The 18667-nt window shown below is 43.7% G+C and overlaps 1 long non-coding RNA gene across 1 annotated transcript; it reads right to left on the reverse strand.

Moving 5' to 3' along the window:
- Window positions 1-671: 671 nt before the first annotated feature.
- LOC129840597 (uncharacterized) lies at window positions 672-5737 on the reverse strand. Its single transcript, XR_008757220.1, has 3 exons — window positions 4941-5737; window positions 3616-3760; window positions 672-3450 (listed from the first exon to the last, which is right to left on the reverse strand). It is a non-coding gene; the product is annotated as an uncharacterized LOC129840597 (long non-coding RNA).
- Window positions 5738-18667: the final 12930 nt, after the last annotated feature.

The following is an 18667-nucleotide window of genomic DNA, read 5'->3' on the forward strand; positions in this document are numbered from 1 at the left end:
CTGATGCTTAATATGTAACTCTGGTTTATTAGTCCTTTCCCTATGCAAATTATACATTATTAATAATGTATTCTTTTTATGATAATACATCAATAATACATAATGCATGACATTGACATTGAGATATTGATAACACGTTGCATTTTGTCATGCAAATTGTATGTCTGAAACTTATGGAGAAAGCCTAATTGACACTTACTTCAGGTTGTCGATAAATACATGGACAGTTCAGTCTAAGAGATAACCGCCATTTGTTATACTCAAGCCAATACACCATTCACTTATTCAGTTTCATTCATGATGCCTTATCATATCCGATAGAGACAAGATCAAATGTTCTCTCTTCACTAAAGCATTGTTATTCATAGATGTACAGTATCTTCATTGACTATCATCACAAGTCATCAGAGATGTAGCCTATCCGTATCCCTGCCCATACATTTTAGATTAGAGTTGATAGAGCTAATAGAAAATATGGCGGGTTTAACGTCCCTTATCAGTGCGGTGCTCCGTCTATTACTGAGCCCCAAACGTCCGCTAATGACTCAAACAAGCGGAGATCCGTTTCATCCAGTCCCCCTCAATGACAGGGAGTCAGATGCTGATGTCTTCATTTCATCTCCCTTCTCCCACCTTTAGTGCTTAAAAGGAACACTCTGTTGAGTCGGTCGTCACAGGAGAGTAGAGCTTTATTAAAACAATGGTTATAGAGTAGAGCTTTATTAAAAACAATGGCTATAGAGTAGAGCTTTATTAAAACAATGGTTATAGAGTATAGCTTTATTAAAACAATGGCTATAGAGTAGAGCTTTATTAAAACAATGGTTATAAAGTAGAGCTTTATTAAAAACAATGGTTATAGAGTAGAGCTCGATTAAAACAATGGTTATAGAGTAGAGCTTTATTAAAACAATGGTTATAGAGTAGAGCTTTATTAAAACAATGGGTACAGAGTAGAGCTTTCATCGTTATTTTAGAGCTCTTGCTGCTTTGTGTTGTCAGATTCCACTGTGCTTTAACGCTCTCAGACACACAGGCAGAGGCTGTCATATTAGACTCAGCCGTGACAGATGGACAGGCAGACAGATATGCAGCAGAGGCCTACTGAGGGGCATCAGCGTGCGTTCACATAGTGTGATTGCAGCGCTAGATAGCCTGACAAAAGACAGACTGTGAAGTTCTGAAGGGATTTTTGGTGGTTTTCTCCTCGAATCTATCGTCTAGTGTGTGTGTGTTTGTTTGTCAGACTGACTGCTTGACTGCTTTTTGTTCAGATCATTTCACAATAGTCTTTCCATCGTTTGTTCCTTTCTGTAGACAGTGGAGTAAAATATTTGGGAGAAAGACAAAAAAAACTATCACATGGAATTGAAGCTGAAGCAAGGGACATTCCTTATCCTTCCCCGTCAACCTGGTCTCAGAGCATTTTCGTATTATTTTGTATGTACAGTTGAAGTCGGAAGTTTACATACACTTAGGTTGGAGTCATTAAAACTCGTTTTTCAACCACTCCACAGATTTCTTGTTAACAAACTATAGTTTTGGCAAGTTGGTTTGGACATCTACTTTGTACATGCCACAAGTAAATTTTCCAACAATTGTTTACAGACAAATTATTTCACTCACTGTATCACAATTCCAGTGGGTCAGAAGTTCACAGTCAACACTAAGTTGACTTTGCCTTTAAACAGCTTGGAAAAATCCAGAAAATGATGTCATGGCTTTAGAAGCTTCTGATATTCTAATTCTAATTGACATCTTTTGAGTCAATTGGAGGTGTACCTGTAGATGTATTTCAAGGCCTACCTTCAAACTCAGTGCCTCTTTGCTTGACATCATAGGAAAATCAAAAGAAATCAGCAAAGACCTCAGAAAAAAGATTGTAGACCTCCACAAGTCTGGTTCATCCTTGGGAGCAATTTCCAAATGCCTGAAGGTACCACATTCATCTGTACAAACAATAGTATGCAAGTATAAACACCATGGGACCACGCAGTCGTCATACCGCTCAGGAAGGAGACGCGCTCTGTCTCCTAGAGATGAACATACCTTGGTGCGAAAAGTGCAAGTCAATCCCAGAACAACAGCAAAGGACCTTGTGAAGATGCTGGAGGAAACAGGTACAAACGTATCTATATCCACAGTAAAACGAGTCCTATATCGACATAACCTGAAAGGCCATTCAGCAAGGAAGAAGCCACTGCTCCAAAACTGCTATAAAAAAGCCAGACTACGGTTTGCAACTGCACATGGGGACAAAGATCATAATTTTTTGGAGAAATGTCCTCTGGTTTGATGAACCAAAAATAGAACTGTTTGGCCATAATGACCATTGTTATGTTTGGAGGAAAAAGGGGGATGCTTGCAAGCCGAAGAACACCATTCCAACTGTGAAGCACAGGGTGGCAGCATCATGTTGTGGGGGTGCTTTGCTGCAGGAGGGACTGGTGCACTTCACAAAATAGATGACATCATGAGGGAGGAAAATTATGTGGATATATTGAAGCAACATCTCAAGACATCAGTCAGGAAGTTAAAGCTTGGTTGCAAATGGGTCTTCCAAATGGACAATGACCCCAAGCATACTTCCAAAGTTGTGGCAAAATGGCTTAAGGACAACAAAGTCAAGGTATTGGAGTGGTCATCACAAATCCCTGACCTCAATACTATAGAAAATTTGTGGACAGAATTGAAAAAGTGTGTGTGAGCAAGGAGGCCTACAAACCTGACTCAGTTACACCAGCTCTGTCAGGAGGAATGGGCCAAAATTCACCCAACTCATTGTGGGAAGCTTGTGGAAGGCTACCCAAAACGTTTGACCCAAGTTAAACAATTTAAAATCAATGCTACGAAATACTAATTGAGCATATGTCATCTTCTGACCCACTGGGAATGTGATGAAAGAAATCAAAGCTGAAATAAATCATTCTCTCTACTATTATTTTGACATTTCACATTCTTAAAATAGAGTGGTGATCCTAACTAAGAAAGCACATTTTTACTAGGATTAAATGTCTGGAATTGTGAAACTGAGTTTAAATGTATTTGGCTAAGGTGTATGTAAACTTCCGACTTCAACTGTAAATACCGAATTCACATTTACAATGTCACGTGAGACCTGGCTGTCAACATAGGCGGTTTGGTTCCACTTTCTTATGAGGACCTCTGTTCATAGCAGTGGAGGCTGCTGACTTTAATAATTGAGGAGGATGGGAGACCCACGGTATAGGCGCAGAATGCACGGAGACAACAAAGTGTGTTTTCAAAAATTGTCAAAGAATAATTATTTTAACCTAAAGCATTTAATAAAGTCATTTATGGTACAATATTATGGGGAATGGGAATGAGAGGGCTACAAAGTGTTGGAAAGGGTACACAGCAGGGATTGAATGAGGTATGAGGCATGGGTTGAGGTGTTCAGAGGCTTGACCAGTGCAGGACAGGATTTGACTGGGAAGACAAAAAACAATAACACAACACACTACACAGTTAGACAAAAGACATACGAATGAGCTAGTTCAAGCAAGGAGTAAAATCATTGATGTGTAATAATGTGAGTGTGTATGTGATTGGCTCTACATACAGTAATGAGAGAAAATTGATAGGGGGACTCACAGTGCTTGGAGGGGAAACATTCAATGTGCCAGTGGATGAGCGTCCACATGAGAAGGGTCTTCAGTTATTGTCAGGAGAAAGTTGACTATGGTAGTGAAGTGGAGTAGTCATCACCTCTTAAATCAGGGAACAGGAGGGGACTTAGCTGTAAATACAAATAGCAGATACATTCCATTACAGCTGCGCCACGGTAGGTTTGGACAACTACTTGCTCTATGAACTTAAACTCAGACATCTCAAAATGAATCAAGTCAAACACAGACTGCGCATCTCGCCCACTTGACACATCAAAGTATCCAAAGAAACGTTCCTGAATAAAGCCCCGATCGTCCACATTCCTGATGATAACTGACAACTGCAGGCAGACTGGTCCCAGAGCGATGGGGCAATTTTTACCCACTGAGACCTGGAGTTTTTCCTTATATAACTAGGAAAACTCTATGACAGTGTATGACAGTGATTAATCAGCTGTAAAATGGTTTTATATGGGCTATGATGTGAACAGTTTTTCCTAATCAGGTCACATGGTTTTAAAAAACTCCTGGCCCTGGGGGGGATGAAAACCCTGTCAAACTGCACCTACCTTATATTGGTTCATATACATTATATTTAGACTAGATTAGGAGGGGGATTTCCTCTACCCAGACACATAGACAACAACTGATAGACAATAGAACTCACAGGGCTGAGCTTGCTTTATGCATGTTTGCATCATGCAGGCCTATGCAACTGTAGGCCTTATAAAAAATGTACTAAAATCTGTCATCACTATTATGTTGATTAATTAATTCCAGTTAATCGTTTTGGATGTAAAAAATATAGGCAGCCAAGCCAGCCAAATTTTGAATAGAAACTAAATTTGATCACATACACATTTTCTCCTGACACACAAATGGACTATAAATACATAACGTTACCAATTAGTTTACCCTGACCAGATGGACAGGGTGCATAGGCTGTATGCATCTGTTCTTATTAGTAGCCTACAGTTGATCAGACTGAAACATGGTCTCGTTTTCATCCCAGATTTCTAATGTTTGAGTGTAGCCTAGGCTGCTGCAACATTTATGTAATTACTTTTTGCTTGTGTCTGTCCGGAGTGATTATGTGTTATCATTTTTGCTAAATAAATACCAGAAGAAAGTGGAAAGTCTACTTGAGTGTACAAGAAAGAATCTGCTGTGTCAACGACTCTCTTTAATCTAACTTTTAATGGATGATGCGATGGAAACTATCAAATCGTTCGGAATTGTTTTCGACAAAGCAGAAAAGACAGTAGAAAGTTCCATATGTTCAGCAAGTAAAGCATCGTAACGTGCAATTACCTCTGCAAGCTCCTTGTAGTTGCCCTTGTTGGTGGAACTTTCCCTCTCGTCGTGTCCTCTAAAAGTAAATTATTGCATGCCCAAAAACGCAGTTGTGTTGATAAGCAGCTTGATAACATCCCTGTTTCTTCTTACTTTCTGGTTGTGTTGCACAGTTTGAATACGCAGACCTTCATCATAATCTATGCAGTTTTTTTCCCTGAAGCTTGAATCTGATGTGGGCATGTATATGCTCCCTGCTTTTGTTTTGCCATTTAGCTGAACGATCAATGTTCTTCAGGTCACTGTACCCACCTTTCCACCAAGTCTCAGACTTTCCAAAAGCAGGTAAGGTCAGCAATAAAGGCGGCTTGATGAAAGTTCCCTGTTAACCAGATATACTTTTGATACCAGTTGGTATTGAACGCCCTCAACTTTTCATCCTTCTTCATGAAACTGAGCTCAGGCAGAGGTCGACCCCTGCATTTAATTCGCAACTTTTCCATGTACCCCAGAAAATGTAAGGGGTTCTTCAACAAAAAGTCCACAACATTTTCGGCAGCATTGGCCATTCTACCATTCTGGCAGAGAAAACTACACACTCGCGCTGGTAGCTAGCTAGCTACTGAAGTTAGCAAGGCATATTTAAATAATTTGTACTAACTGGACACAATAATAAAGTTCTAAAACCAAGAAAACAATTCATAATATACCTCCTACATCTCCTGTAATTTGAAAAAACTAATTTGAATGGAATAATATCCCCAAAATGCTAAACTATCATTCTTCACTCTTAATCCAACAGTGTCACCAAACTTCTCAACACATAGAATCCCCATAATGCTCTGTGGCACAATCCCAATTCAACACACTAGGTTCGTTCTCTGATCCTAGTTCTCTGATTGGATGGACAACATGTCAGTTTATACTGCAAAAGCTTTGATTGGTTGGAGGACGTCCTCCGGAAGTGGTCATAATTACCATGTATGTCTATGGAAGGGTGTGAGGCCTACGAGCCTCCTAGGTTTTGTATTGAAGTCAATGTAGCCAGAGGAGGACAGACGCTAGCTGACCTCCGGCTACATCATGGCGCTACCCCAGACAGTGCTTTTGAAGTTACTGTAGACCTTCATTGCAAAACAATGTATTTCAATAAATTATTTGGTGACATGAATATATTTAGTTTAGTTTTGTCTAAAAAGGATAACTTTTTAAATGTTTCACAATAATAATAAAAAAGACATTTCACTGAGGAGGATGGTCCTCCCTGTCACGTCCTGACCATAGTTCTTATGTGTTTTGCTTGTTTAGTGTTGGTCAGGACGTGAGCTGGGTGGGAATTCTATGTTGTGTGTCTAGTTTGTCTGTTTCTGTGTCCAGCCTAATATGGTTCTAAATCAGAGACAGCTGTCAATCGTTGTCCCTGATTGAGAATCATATATAGGTGGCTTGTTTTGTGTTGGGGATTGTGGGGGGTTGTTTCCTGTCTCTGTGTTTGTGTTCTGCACCAGATAGGACTGTTTCGGTTTGCCACACTTTGTTATTTTTGTTCGTTGTAAGTGTTCACTGTTTTTTGTTTAGTAAACATGTTGAGCACTGGCTACGCTGCGTGTTGGTCCGATCCCTGTTTCACCCCCTCTTTTAGTGAAGAGAGGGAAGGCTGCCGTGACACTCCCCTTCCTCCTCTGAGGAGCCTCCATTGGTTCATAGAGGTTAGACGGTGTGGCTACTCTCTCGGCTACAGAATCACACCATGTATGACTACCAATGGTTACATCCAATTAGTAGTTTGTCTGGTTGTTTTATTTTAGTTAAGACAACTTACAATCCACACCATCACCACCCACTTATCTTACATTTTCCACACGAGTTCACGCGTGTTAGTCCAGTGGGAGGTGGGTGGACGGAGGACCGCAATGGACGAAGAAGGGGGAGAGGGAATGTCAATGTCAACCAATCAGGTGTGGATGGAATGACTTCATTACAACCAGTAGGATTCCAGACCAGACCGTGGAATTGTGTGTGGTTGGGAATGGGGGGTCAGTAGGGAGTGAGGGAGGGATGGAGGGATAGACAGAACAGGAATGAGATGGGAATCCCTGTTTAATCCTCTGTGTGATGGAGAGATCCAAATTGATGTCAGCCTGCCTGTCTACCTGTTTGTTTCTGTAGTTTGATAGCCTTCCAGCTACATTTACCAAGACCCAGCCCAAAATGTACAAACCTAGTATAGAAGATGGAAACAGACTGAGTAGTGCTGTTTCAATTGGACAAAAGTAGAAGTACAATAGAGGTCTGTGTTCAAAGACAAACACACGCAGCCGTCTCTCTCAACGCCTTCCAAGGACAGTGACGAACAGCAGAGGAGAGGCAGACAGAGGCCGGCCAGTGTCAACAGACCAAGGTCATTTCAGATTGAGAAGTTTGTCAAAATGTGATGACATCAGCAGCAGTCCGTAAAGCGTTATTGCACCTCGCTGCAGGTGCCACTGTGAAACAGTCTGAAATGACAAAAACGCACAAGCTGCCAGAGCACTGCCAAGAATGATTGCCCCTGGAGTTTTTTCTTTCCGCTCTCTCGTTCTCGCTCTCTCTCTATTCCCCCTACCTTCTCCCTCTCTCCCCCACCCCAGCACCCCCACTCCTCTCTCTATCTCCTCTCTCTTACACACGTGGATAACTGCCAGATGTGAAATGGAGGGAAGGAGGGAGAAATAGGAGGGGGGGATACAGATCTAGATTTAATGATATTAAACATGTTTCTTGATGCTCAATAAGAAGCCTATTATGATTGATACAAGGCCGCTGACACTTTATCTACGCAGTAACAGAATCATCTGTCACCCAACTGTATTGAATCATTAATATCCGCTCTCTCGCTGTGTTTTTTTCCCTACTGTTAACAGTGACTAATCATCTGTCTAGTTGCCGATGTCTCCGGGTGCTTGATCGGATAGTGTTTGTGAAAACCAACGCAGCCAATCCAACTCCTGGGAAGATTGAGAGGGGCCCCATTATGTTCGCTAGCTGCCTGTAGCGATATTTCCGGCTCTTCTTCTCTCTACATAATACAATGCCAGTAAATAAGTCACGGAGTGTCCAGCTCCGTTTATCGTTCGACGCCGCTTGCACTCTTTTATTTTGAGTGCTTCTGGTGAGTTGTTCTCCACGGGATGAAATGCTGTTTCATATGTTGGGTGCCTGTCAAGACACTCCAGCGGCAGATCAAGAGAGGCAGACTAAGAGAGGCTGGTGTACAGTAGACTCTTCTAGGCTGAGCTGCATGCTCTATAAGGATACTGTCGCGGATCCCTCCGGGAACTTTCACCACGCACACCTGTCCCATATTCCAACTGATTAGTGTTTGTATATATGTGCCCTTTGGTTTCCATTGGGGGGTCGATTATTGTTACAATGTCCGTTGGTGCGTGTGAGTACCTGTGCTGTGTTTTGGGCTTTCGTGCCCTTGTGTATTGCGCAGATGATTGCGGGTCTCGTCCCGTGTGATAATCATTGTGCGCTAGTGTTATTTATTCGAGGTATTCCTCGCTCTTTTGTTTGGGTTTCAACCCTGTGTTTTTGTAACGTGTTTGGTCTTCGTCCCCGTGCCTTTACACGGCACGCCGTAATTTGGGTAACATTTTTTTAAATTCTGTTACGCATTCCTGTGCCTGTCTCCCGAATCATTGTTACCAACGTGACAGAATAGTTGACCATTGAGGGAGACAGCGGGAATGACCCGTCCGACGACGCTGCGACTGGTCCGTCCACCGCCGCCGCTACTTCAGCAGCTGCATCTGGGTCGTCCGACGTCGCCACAACGGGTCTGTCCGACGACGTAACTTCAGCAGCTGCACTAGGTCGTCCGACGTCGCCACAACGGGTCTGTCTGACGACGTAACTTCAGCGGCTGCATCTGGGTCGTCCGACGTCGCCACAACGGGTCTGTCTGACGACGTAACTTCAGCGGCTGCATCTGGGTCGTCCGACGTCGCCACAACGGGTCTGTCCGACGACGTAACTTCAGCAGCTACAACTGGCCCGTCTGACGCCGCCACAACCGGGCTGTCCGACGCCACTGCTACTGGTCTGTTCGATGCCGCTGGTCAGCCGATGCCGACCTGTCTAACGATGACGCAACTTCGGCAGCTGCATCGGGTCCTGATCGACCAGCACTGCGTTCCTGTGATCGTCCTCGAGGCCGGTGTCTTTGCGCTGCAGCACGTCGGATGGTACTGTCACGGATCCCTCCGGAACTTTCACCACGCACACCTGTCCCCTATTCCAACTGATTAGTGTTTGTATATATGTGCCCTTTGGTTTCCATTGGGGGGTCGATTATTGTCACAATGTCCGTTGCTGCGTGTGAGTGCCTGTGCTGTGTGTTTTGGGCTTTCGTGCCCTTGTGGACTGCGCAGATGATTCGTCCCGTGTGTTAACCTGTTGGGGATGGGGGCGCTGTTTAGACTATTTATGCTAATGTGGCTAATTTTTTAAACGGCTTCCCACAAAATCCTTGATCGTACAATATGCATATTATTATTATTATTGGATAGAAAACAGTCTATAGTTTCTATAGGAGTTGAAATTTTGTCTCTAAGTGGAACAGAGCCCATTCTACAGCAATTTCCCTGACATGGAGTCAGATTTGAGAAACGTTGGCCACTTTTCTGAAGTCATTTAAAAGGGCTCTGTCGTTGCTATGACTATACGGACACTTCTTACGTCTTCCCCTGGATGCCTTTACGTGATGACGATTCCAACGGGCTCGATTGCTCGTTCACAGGCCCTACAAATGAAAAAAACCTTTAGCTAGCAAGTCTTTTCTTGCTGCGTAACGCGCGTGGAAGACACCGACCCTCTCCTGTTCCAAGCGTTAGTTTAGCCTGTTATATTTCTCCGGTCATCTTTTCACTCGTTATAGGAGTTACAAACATCACAAAGTAGTTAATTAAAAGCGTTTTATAGCAATTTATATCCGTTTAGTGCGATTTTGGGACATTTATTTTTGCAACGATGTGAAAAGTTGGGCACGCTTTTCAGTTCATCCCGAACGTAGTTGACATTTCCACATGGCAAGAGGACAGCTTTCCACCAAAAGACGATTTCTCCCAAGAAAGGATCCTTTGCCCAAGATACTGATGGAAGAACAGCTCAAGGTAGGACATTTTTATTATGATAAATCGTGTTTCTGTCGAAACATTTTAGTGGCTTAGGACGCCATGTTTTTTGACGTAGCTTCGCTTGGCGCAAACTGTATTGAAAAGTAAGGATAAATTAAAAAATGTAATAACGCAATTGTATTAAGAATTAAATTGTCTATCAATCCCTGTCCACCCTATATTTTTTAGTCACGTTTATGAGTATTTATGTATAAGAGTAGATCACTGTCTAAGTGGCGCAAGGACGTTTTCTTTACCAGCTTGTCTACATTTCACATTGTCTAACCATGATTTTGGTGGCTAAATATAAACATTTTCGATCAAACTGTATATGCATGTTGTAATGTGATGTTACAGGAGTGTCATCGGAAGAATTCTGAGAAGGTTAGTGAAAAAATTAATATCTTTTGGCGATGTTGACTTTTATCGCTCACTTTGGCTAGAATCAATGCTGGGCTGCTATGTGCTATGTGCTATGCTAATATAACGATTTATTGTGTTTTCGCTGTAAGACACTTAGAAAATCTGAAATATTGTCTGTATTCACAGGATCTGTGTCTTTCGATTCGTGTATGCTGTGTATTTTTACGAAATGTTTGATGATTAGTAGTTAGGTAAACACGTTGCTCATTGTAATTATTCTAGTCCATTTGTGATGGTGGGTGCAATTGTAAACTATGCCATATACCTGAAATATGCACTTTTTTCTAACAAAACCTATCCCATACCATAAATATGTTATCAGACTGTCATCTAATGAGTTTTTTTGTTGGTTAGGGGCTATAAATATCTTAGTTTAGCCGAATTGGTGATGGCTACTGGTGTTGGTGGACAAATAAAAGATGGTGGATTATGCTAATGTGTTTTTAGGTAATAGATGTACATCTTTACATATTGTGTCTTCCCTGTAAAACATTTTAAAAATCGGAAATGTTGACTGGATTCATAAGATCTGTGTCTTTCATTAGCTGTATTGGACTTTAATGTGTGAAAGTTAAATATTTTAAAAAAATATTTTTTTTGAATTTCGCGGCACTGGTTTTTCAGTGGGGGGGGGGGGGGGTGCCGCTAGCGCCACGCTGATCCTAGACAGGTTAATCATTGTGCATGTGTGTATTTATTCGATGTACTCCTTGCTTTTTTGGTTTGGTTTCAACCCTATGTTTTGTGTACGTGTGTTTGGTCTCCGCCCCCGTGCCCTTACACGGCACGCCGTAATTCGGGGTATAATTTTTTTTAACTATTACGCATTCCTGCGCCTGTCTCCCGTATATCTTCATACCAACGTTGACAGATACAGTATCATAGTACTTCACATGATTTGTTTGAACATTGAATTGGCAAAATAATATGTGTAGCGGCCGAGGGAAAAACCTTCACATCGTCAGATTTGGACTTTTAGATTTTTGTTAACTGAGATATCTTTATCAGAACCCGAGTTCTGAGATTTTAAAGTTGACTGCAGCCAAAAAGTTCAAACTGAGGAAACAGCATTCAAAGATGTTTCTAATCCCGCTGAGGCATGAGAGAAAAACACCAACACTCAGCTTGTTTCAAAAGAGATTGTCACTTTATTTATTATTTCGAAAGTAGCAACTGCTGGTATTGTTTGCATGAAATAATCATTACTAGAACACATTATTATACTGTACAATAATAGATACATACATTTGAATTTTAGTCTGATTATGAATCATCAACAACAAATCCTTCAAAAGAAAAACGTTATAGAAAGAGCTGTTTGATTTGACTATCTACAACACTGGATGGCATGAAAGATAACAACAATTATGATAATCATTTAAATTCAGCTGTCAGGAACGAGAACGAGTTGCCAACGTCTCCATGGCCAGGAGGGACAATCTCATTTGCCGAGAGATGAGATTAAATTAGTTTGTCATAAAGGCAAAGTAAAAACAATACAATACTCACAACACTACAAGACAATCATCCAAAATATAAATACATACAACTGTAGAGAAGTAAGCAAAATAGTACAGTACTAGTGTGCAAAAGCCAATAAAGTGACAGTGTAGTGTCGTGTGCTGACTGCGACCTGGTGTTGTTGAAGGCCGGATGGCAGTGGGCGAGAAGGATTTAATTCATATTGATAATAATGATTCATATTGAGAGTCATGATTATTATCTCTCTCTCTCTCTCTCTGACAAGCATCCACAAAGAGATCTCTAAGACACACAAACTACTAGGTCATCTTTCTTACCTTACATGAGTGCTCCATGGTGACGACCACGTTGGATCCAGCGCTGGCCGCCAGATCCATGTGCGTCCCTTCACCATCTTGCCCAGAGGGGAAAAAAACATGTTTCAGTACCTTATCATATTTATTTGGGTCCACATTAAAGTAAATTGTCATGGAGAACCCAATTTGTCTTTTAAATACACACATACTGTACACGCACGCAAAGAAGGGTCTCTCTTCCTCTTCAAACTGCTCTCTGATCTCTGTCTCCCTATCTCTCAATTAATTAACATGAACTTATTAGCTACCTAACGTGTTTTGTGGGATACAGGGATGAAAAATACCATGGCTGGTGAAATAGTCGGTGAAACATTTAGGCTAATGTTAGCTATAGCAGCTTGTCTTCAAGCTTGTCTTCAATAGTACTGTCACTCCAACAACACTGGCTATAGCTTACCTTGAACAATACAAAGAAGATGCAGGTTGTGAAATCCTTAAGAGAAGGGGTTGAAACTGGTTCAGGGAACAGTTTCCCGAAAACCAGAAAATTATGTTTTTTTTAAGGAACAGAAACAGAACATGGAGCGAAAGTGATCCATACTGTTCCGGAACAGAAGCGTTATTTTAAAAGCATGAGAACCGGTTAATAGCATTATTTTACATTCCAGGCACAACAAGACGCAACAAAGCACCTACGCAAAGCCCTCACTCTGCCACTCAGAAACATATTCCAGTGTCTGCCTACAAGCTGAAAATCTTTGCATGTCGCCTGTCTGTGTTTCAGCTACCTGCTACCTGCTATTTATGTTTTTGACTACTTTTACTTCAATACATTCCTTAAGAAAATATTGTACTTTTTACTCCATACATTTTCCTTGACACCCAAAAGTACTCGTTACATTTTGAATGCTTCTGTCTGAATGTTGGAGTGTGCCCGTGGCTTTCCATAAGTAAAAAAAACAATAAAATCGGGCCATCTGGTTTGCTTAATATAATGAATTTGAAATGATTTATACTTTTACTTTTGATACTTAAGCATATTTTAAACCAAATACTTGTATACTTTTACTCAAGTAGAATTTTACTGGGTGACTTTTACTTTTGTCATTTTCTATTAAGGTATCTTTACTTTTACTCAAATATGATAGTTGGGAACTTTTTCCACCACTGCCCCTCCCCCCTCCAAAGCATAGGCTACTGTACTGACTTTACAATCGTGATTCAGAAAATAGAGAGAGATTTTTTATTAGCTAGAGAAGAAATGAATACACTTTTCCAGTGCTAGTTAAGGATACTTTAGTTATCATGTCTCATGTTGGATTTATTAACTACAAAAATGTAAGATGTGTTTTCAATTCTGGTGCCGCTCTGCACACACAAGCTTGTTAGCTAGTTAGCTCAAGATTGTTGGCTAGCTAGCTCAAAGGACATTCAAAGTTCCTCCATAGAAGCTTCTCCTCCTAGGTATAATTCTGTGGACCTAATTCACCTACTGCATGTCATAACAACATCTCCAGCGCTTCAAGCTTCCTCCACGTCTTGCGCCATAGGTTACACTTGTCTGTCCATCACGCATGTAAACAACTAGCTTGCCTGCTCTATCCACACTGATTGGTGAGGTAATTTCATGAGCTAAATGTAAACAACTGTTGAGTTCACAGGTTAAAAAGGAACAGAAAGGAATGATATAAACCTGTACTTTTTGTTGGGTTCTAACCAGTTCAGAACTTTATTTTGATGGTCGGAAAAGTGTGATGCCTGGCCTTAAAATACCTTGCTTGCTTCTCGTTGAAGATGCTCTCTCATCTCTCCATCCATGGTCTGAGGTGACAGACAATCGTTGGGACCACTCAAATAATAAATACATAAATAAATAACTAAAATAATCCTTCATTACCAGTAATTCAGAGCATAGTGGCAACTTTGCTCAAAGTAATGACAACTAACTAGCAACATGGCTATTTATCTGAGAAGTCAACGATGATTGATGTCTAACTAGAAAACGGGAAGACAGCATAAGTGCGCATGCACCCTTTCTCACCTGTGCACTCATTCACAGCCCCTCGAAGATTAAAAGCAGTGGACTAGTGTAATCGTATTAGTAGACAAGCCATTTACACCTAGCCAATGCTTGTACATCTTTGAGGGGAGTGAAGGCGAGTGGCCAGGGCTAGGCGGCTTACAAGAAATGGGATGCGGCTCAAAACGACATAGCTAACCAAGGACAAGTTTAGGATAGGATGTCGATTGCTTTGCTTTCTAAAATCGAAATAATACTGAACTGCTAAAATGACTGCAATACTGTTCATATATTTTGATCAATTTTCATGTAGTTTTGGCCAGATAATAGGCCTACCCACTGATCAAGCAACAAGTGAACCTCTTTTATGAACATTACTCGTTAGCTCTAGCGTACGGCTACTTGTAGACAAAATCTAAATCTGACCCACTTCTAACTACATTGTTGATTGTAAATTCTAACTTTATACTACCGCGTTACTAACTAGCTAGCTATTTATTCTATGTCTAAATCAGCATGATTTCATTTATCTGTAGCATGTTATCTTAAATGGGCCAAGTCAGCTGCGACTCTCTCAGGTCAGGGAAGTTTGAGCTAACGTCTTCAAATTGGGCATGATAGCTAAATAAAATAAAAAACATGTAAATTAACAATATTTTATAGCATGCAAACCAACCACAAAAACAGATTTCAGTTGCATTTTGGCTTTTTCCCAACAAGGGAAACCCACCGTGACATCCATTAATTAATGGATTATTATTTGGAAACACCTGATGAGATTGTTCGTTATGATATTCCACAGGATATGTTGTTCGTCTCTTCTTTCGAGCGTTATTACTACAGTCCGAATCGATATTCACATAATAATAATGACGCTCACAAATTGGGGAAAACAAGCATTCTTTCCCAGTGTAAAAGAGGCAACTTGGTCGTCGATTTTTTTGTTGTACAGAAAATAACAAAACATGCCAAAAATCTGCTGTGTTGTTCAATGTACATGCAACCAGGTCAAAAATCCCGACCTACGATTCGCAATGCCCCCACATACGGAAATAGAGCTTGCGAGAAGAGCCCTGTGGCTTCAGGCCTACGCTAGGCTACACGTCGCAATGTGTGTGAAACATTTAATCACAGGTAAGACATTTAACTTGTTTAGCATAGCTTGTTTGTAACTCCACTCACTACTTGAAGCTGTATAGTCCGTTTGAAGCTGTATAGTCCGTTTGAAGCTGTATAGTCCGTTTGAAGCTGTATAGTCCGTTTGAAGCTGTATAGTCCATTTGAAGCTGTATAGTCTGTTTGAAGCTGTATAGTCCGTTTGAAGCTGTATAGTCCGTTTGAAGCTGTATAGTCCGTTTGAAGCTGTATAGTCCGTTTGAAGCTGTATAGTCCGTTTTCTATCACTTAATCAAACCATGGCTGAACCATTCATTCTCAACGTGTCTGTAACGGTCCTGACCTGTTTTATGTTGTTTTTGTATGTGTTTATGGTCAGGGCGTGTGTTTTGGGTGGGCAGTCTATGTTTTCTGTTTCTATGTTGGTTTTGGGTTGCCTGGTATGGCTCTTGATTAGAGGCAGGTGGTTTGCGTTTTCCTCTAATTAAGAGTCATATTTAGGTAGGGTGTTCTCACTGTTTGTTTGTGGGTGATTGTCTTCCGTATCTGTGTTATGTTTTGCACCATACGGGACTGTTTGGTTGTTCGTTCGTTTTTGATGTAGTCTGTTCCTGTCCGTGAGTTTTACGTTTTAGTTAAGTAAGTTCATGTTCAGGTTTTCGTCTACGTCGTTTTCTTGTTTTGTATTTTGAAAGTGTTTTGTTTTCGTGTTGCCGTCGTTAATAATAAAGAGATGGCTTATTTCCCTAAAGCTGCATTTTGGTCTACTGATCCTTCTCTCCTCTCCTCGTCCGAGGATGAGGAGAACGACAGCCCTTACAGAATCACCCACCACGCTAGGACCAAGCGGCAAGGGAAAACTCAACGGAGTAAGGGACAGGAAAAGAAGGAGCAATGGACATGGGACGATATATTGGACGGAAAGGGTTGCTACACATGGGAGGAGATCCTGGCTGGTAGGGATCGCCTCCCATGGGAGCAGCTGGAGGCACTGAGGAGAGCAGAGGCTACCGGAGAGAGGAACCGGAGTTATGAGGGAACGCGTCTGGCACGGAAGCCCAAAAAGCCCGTAAGTAACACCCAAAAATTTCTTGGGGGGGGGCTAAGAGGTAGTGGGTCAAGGGCAGGTAGGAGACCTGCGCCCACTTCCCAGGCTTACCGTGGAGAGCGGGAGTACGGGCAGGCGCCGTGTTACGCAGTAGAGCGCACGGTGTCTCCTGTACGAGTGCATAGCCCAGTGCGGGTTATTCCACCTCCCCGCACTGGCAGGGCTAGATTGGGTATTGAGCCAGGTGTCATGAGGCCGGCTCAACGAGTCTGGTCTCCAGTGCGTCTCCTCGGGCCGGCATACATGGCACCTGCCTTACGCATGGTTTCCCCGGTTCGCCTACATAGGCCGGTGCGGGTTATTCCACCTCCCCGCATTGGTCGGGTGACCGGGAGCATTCAACCAGGTAGGGTTGGGCAGGCTCAATGCTCAAGAGTGCCAGTACGCCTCCACGGTCCGGTATTTCCGGCGCCACCTCCCCGCCCCAGCCTAGTACCTACAGTGCCTACACTACGCACTAGGCTACCAGTGCGTCTCCTGAGCCCAGTTCCTCCTCCACGCACTCTCTCTGTAGTGCGTGTATCCAGTTCGGTGCCTCCAGTTCCGGCACCACGCACTAAGCCTCCTGTGCGTCTCCAGAGCCCTGTACACACTGTATCTTCTCCCCCTACTAATCCTGATGTGCTTGTCCTCAGCCCGGTGTCACCAGTGCCGGTACCTCGCATCAGTTATAGAGTGGGCTTTGAGAGTACAGTGTGCCCTGTCCCTGCTCCCCGCACTAGTAGGAAGGTGCTTATCCTTAGCCCGGTGCCTCCAGTTCCGGCACCACGCACCAGGTCTACAGTGCGCCGTATCCGGCCAGAGCCATCCGTCTTACCAGCGCCATCTGAGCCATCCGTCTCCCCAGCGCCATCTGAGCCATCCGTCTCCCCAGCGCCATCTGAGCCATCCGTCTCCCCAGCGCCATCTGAGCCATCCGTCTCCCCAGCGCCATCTGAGCCATCCGTCTCCCCAGCGCCGTCTGAGCCATCCGTCTGCAATGAGCCTGCAAAGCCGTCCGTCTGCCATGAGCCTGCTAAGCCGCCCGTCTGCCATGAGCCTACAGAGCCGTCTGCCAGACAGGAGCCGCTAGAGCCGCCCGCCAGACAGGATCTGCCAGAGCCGCCCGCCAGACAGGATCTGCCAGAGCCGCCAACCAGACAGGATCTGCCAGAGCCGCCAACCAGACAGGATCTGCCAGAGCCGCCAACCAGACAGGATCTGCCAGAGCCGCCAACCAGACAGGATCTGCCAGAGCCGCCAGCGAGCCATGAGCAGCCAGAGCCGTCAGAGAGCCATGAGCGTCGAGAGCCGTCAGCCTGCCATGAGCGTCGAGAGCCGTCAGCCTGCCATGAGCGTCGAGAGCCGTCAGCCTGCCATGAGCGTCGAGAGCCGTCAGCCTGCCATGAGCGTCGAGAGCCGTCAGCCTGCCATGAGCGTCGAGAGCCGTCAGCCTGCCATGAGCGTCGAGAGCCGTCAGCCAGCCATGAGCGTCAAGAGCCGTTCAGTCAGGATCTGCCTGAGTATATCAGCCGGGACCTGCCCCTTGTCCCGGTGCTGCCCCTTGTCCCGGTGCTGCCCCTTGTCCCGGTGCTGCCCCTTATCCCGGTGCTGCCCCTTGTCCCGGTGCTGCCCCTTGTCCCGGTGCTGCCCCTTATCCCGGTGCTGCCCCTTATCCCGGTGCTGGTCCTTATCCTGGTGCTGCCCCTTGTCCCGGTGCTGCCCCTTGTCCCGGTGCTGCCCCTTGTCCCGGTGCTGCCCCTTGTCCCGGTGCTGCCCCTTCTCCCGGTGCTGGCCGTTCATTTAGGGGATGTTAGTTTTAGGGTGGTCATTGGGAGGGGAAGACAGAAGCGGGGAGTGACTATGGTGGTGTGGGGACAGCGTCCAGAGCCGGAGCCACCACCATGGTCAACTGCCCACCCAGACCCTCCCCTGGACTTTGTGCTGGTGCGCCCGGCGTTCGCACCTTGAGGGGGGGTTCTGTAACGGTCCTGACCTGTTTTATGTTGTTTTTGTATGTGTTTATGGTCAGGGCGTGTGTTTTGGGTGGGCAGTCTATGTTTTCTGTTTCTATGTTGGTTTTGGGTTGCCTGGTATGGCTCTTGATTAGAGGCAGGTGGTTTGCGTTTTCCTCTAATTAAGAGTCATATTTAGGTAGGGTG

This window comes from Salvelinus fontinalis, chromosome 41 (genome assembly GCF_029448725.1).
Source record: "Salvelinus fontinalis isolate EN_2023a chromosome 41, ASM2944872v1, whole genome shotgun sequence".
In the NCBI taxonomy this organism is placed as follows: Eukaryota; Metazoa; Chordata; class Actinopteri; order Salmoniformes; family Salmonidae; genus Salvelinus; species Salvelinus fontinalis.